Source organism: Sinocyclocheilus anshuiensis, unplaced genomic scaffold (genome assembly GCF_001515605.1).
Source record: "Sinocyclocheilus anshuiensis isolate Anshui unplaced genomic scaffold, SAMN03320099.WGS_v1.1 scaffold850, whole genome shotgun sequence".
Classification (NCBI taxonomy): domain Eukaryota; kingdom Metazoa; phylum Chordata; class Actinopteri; order Cypriniformes; family Cyprinidae; genus Sinocyclocheilus; species Sinocyclocheilus anshuiensis.
The window spans coordinates 2,460,796-2,464,548 of record NW_015537937.1 but is presented as its reverse complement, the minus strand read 5'-3'; the positions used below and the strand labels follow the sequence as shown (position 1 = coordinate 2,464,548).

The 3,753-nt window shown below is 37.9% G+C and overlaps 1 protein-coding gene across 1 annotated transcript in view; it reads right to left on the bottom strand.

The window, feature by feature from the left end:
- LOC107660122 (ephrin type-B receptor 1-like) overlaps window positions 1-3,753 on the bottom strand; it is a 252,460-nt gene that overhangs the window by 29,786 nt on the left and 218,921 nt on the right. The window lies entirely within an intron of this gene.

Here is a 3,753-nt window from a genome sequence, read left to right as displayed (position 1 = left end):
GGGGGTTCACACAAAGATGTACGGAAAAAGAAAAGAATACAGATTTAAGAACTGTGAGGAGGTGCGAGCTTTGAATGAAACAGAGGAGAAGAAAAAGAGAGAGGGATAATAGAGTGATACAATAATACAAAAGGAAGCGCTAAAACACGGTGGTCAGGTAATACTAATGCAGATGTCAACTGAGAAAGAGCAATGAAAAAGGACAGACGGAATGAAAGGAGGGAAGGAAAACACTTAAGGTACACAGCCGAATGACAGCGACTGGTGAAGTGTGTGTGAGTGATGTGTGCGGCCCATCAACACGGCTAATCCTGCCATCACAGTCTAAAAACAACAAAGACAAGGATGGAATGTCTTTAGTCGATGTTCAAATACAGACAAACCTTCGAGCGGTTCACGCATATACAGGAGAACAAACATTTGTGTGGTTTGAGGAAGCTACTTTGAGATCGTAGCATGCTAAGCTACAAGCTGCTCATAATTGTAAGTAGCATAAACTGCAGTCACAGTATTTTCTGAAATAATACTAAGAACTAACAAAATGTAGCTATACACAAAGCTATGTAAACATAAAAGAAGAAGAGTGTCAGAAACAATGAGAAAGCTAGTTGTGGGAAGAAACAAGACGTAGCATGAGCGAAAGAGACTGATATACATCATTATTTGTCATTCTGTGTTTGAGACAGATATATCTCTTGAAAAAGCTGCTTGCTACATGAAGCTACGTAAACACAGCCCAACAACTAAAAAAATGGGGGTTACTTATGATTTCATTGCATTCTACGTAAATTTATTATTGTATGTAAGTTGCATTATGCACACTACTGTACAAAAGTTTTTTTTTTGTTTATTTGTTTGAATAAATTAATACTTTTATTCAGAAATGATGCATTCAATTGATTTAAAAGTGACAGGTAAGATATTTACAAAGAATCCTGAAATAATATATCACAGTTTCCACAAAAATATTAAGCAGCACAACTGTTTTCAATATTGATAATGATAAGAAATATTTCTTGATCAACAAATCAGCATATTAGAATGATTTCTGAATGATCATGTGACACTGAAGACTGGAACAATGATGTGGAAAATCCAGCATTACATCACAGGAATAAATATTTTACAATATATTAAAATAGAAAACAGTTATATTAAATTGTAATAATATTTCACAATAATACTTTTTCTACTGTATTTTGGTAAAAAAAAAAAAAAAACTTACCAACCCTAGACTTTTGCAAAGTAGCAGTCACAGTTTATATGTTGCATGTTTATTGGATGTATATGGTTGATTTGTGTGCTTCTAAAGTGTTTATCTTACTCAAAGCATGGCCAAACATGGGACGAAACGGTGTAACACAGTTACATATAACCAGCACAGTGCTGGACTGCAGGAGCACATTGGACTAGACCACTTTAAACCAGTGGGAAGCAAGCACAACTCATTGTAATTCACAATTTCCACCCATATCGTGTGCATTTTTTGTGAATGTAGGTGTATTAAAATGTTGCATATGCATGTAAGTATGTGTGTCATAGCACACTATTTTAAACAATCACACTCGTGGTCGTTTTTAGCATGCTGGCTAAATCCATAATGGCGAACAGAAAGTAGAGCAGTCTCTGTGTGTACTGGGCCCTAAACACCCCTCATTTAACAGAATAATTTCTTCGTCATTACACCTGGCTGTCAAAACGAGAGAGAGAGAGAGAGAGACAGACTCCAGGGAGAGCATGTGTTGTGCTTCTAGAGAAGGTGTGTGTGCGTGAGGTGGACTTCTCTCCCCCGTGATTGGTGCTAATTGTCGTAACGAATGTCATGCCATGGCAGAATGCCAGTGGATGTACCCGTTAGTTGGCGCAGGGCAAACGCGGGCACTAATTACTTTAGTGAGTATGACGGCACGGATACGCCTGCACACACACACACAGGGAGTTTTGTCTTCATCAGTGTGACATCATTGTGTTCTGTCTGTATTTTCCATTTCATTTGTGTCAGTGAATACCATATTTCAACACTGCACGATGATGTAAGTGTGCGTGTCTGTCTGTTTGTTGAGTGCATGCATACTCTATGGCTAAGTGAATTTACTTGATTGATTTGTTTCTGTATTGCATACATGTTTGTATGATTTGTATGACCGATTTGTGTTTCAGTTTTAGGTGTTTTTTGTGCATGCATGTGTTGCAAATACACAAACCTAAAACTTGCAACACATACACATCGATGCATAAGCACACAAACGATTCAATCATTCAAATTACATAGAAGCAATTGCATACAACACACATACAAACCATTCATGCAAATACACAACAACATGAAATGCATGCATGCAACAAACATTGAAAATGAAACAAATCAGTGATGCAAATCATACCCGCATGCATGCAACAAATACAGCCAAATAAAGCCATGCAAATACAAAACACATTGTTCGTTTAACAAACATGCAGCACATCATGCAACAATCAACCAAAACCGAACCACAAGTCAATCATGCAAGTCACACACATGAAACAAAAAACATAAACATACAATTCAAAAATCACATATACAAACACACATGCAACAAATCTGCAAATCAGCCATGCAAATACCAAACACGGAACATACACTCATGCACCCAGCAAATACACAAAAATCAATCATGCAAACCACACTCATGTGAATGCAACAAATATGCAAATCAACAATGCAAATACACACACTGAACATGCAACAAACATGCAATGCAATACCAAACAGCACATGCATGCAACAAAACATCCAAAAACCAAAACACACAATCATTCAAACACGCATGCAATCAACAAAACATAAACATACAAAACCACCATTAAAATCACACATGCAACAAACCTGCACTCACATCCACAACAAACATGCAACACACAGATGCACTCAGCAAATAAACATGCAGCACATGCATGCAAAAAGCATTCAAAACTGATACATGCAAATCAATCATGCAAATCACACACACACATGCATGTAACAAACACGCAAATCAGCCATGCGTATTTTTAGTGTGTGTATTTGCATAGCTGATTTGCAAGTCTGTTGCATGCACATGTCTATAAGTGATTTCACTACATGGTTAACTTAAGTGCTTTATGGTTTATTGTGTGTTTGTTGCATGTATTGCATGTTTGTGGTGTGTGTGCCATGAATATCCTGCATATCTTGTAGCTAAACAGTAAAGCATGGCCAAGGTCATGGGTTTGATTCTTAGAGAATGCATTAACTGATAATATGTATACATTGAATACAGTGTAAGATGCATTAGATATGCAAAATGCATAAATGCAGATTTAAACCGCAAATGCATTAATTATAGTCAAGTAAGAACATGTATCACACCGTTTAACAACAGGGCCATGTTCACACGTTAGACCTGTGTCTCTTTGTGTGTGTGTGTGTCCCAGATTGCCAGAGCAGTTCAGTTATATTTACACCAGTGTGACAGCAAAGACAAGGAGGGTTGGGTAAAAGCCTAAAAAATGAATGTGCAAGTGAGCTGGACAGGTAAAGTGTGTGTGTTTGTGTGTGAAGCCCCAGGAACTAGCCAGCTGCCTGGCGGATGTCTTTCTGTCCTGTAGAGTCCAGTCCCCTTGGCATCCACTGTGTGTGTGTGTGTGTGTGTGTCCCTGGCAGTCATCAGGCAGGACATGCTAGACTACAGATACAGAGCCATTAATCAAACCCATTAATGAGATTTAATGAGAGACAGAGGTTACGTGTGTGTG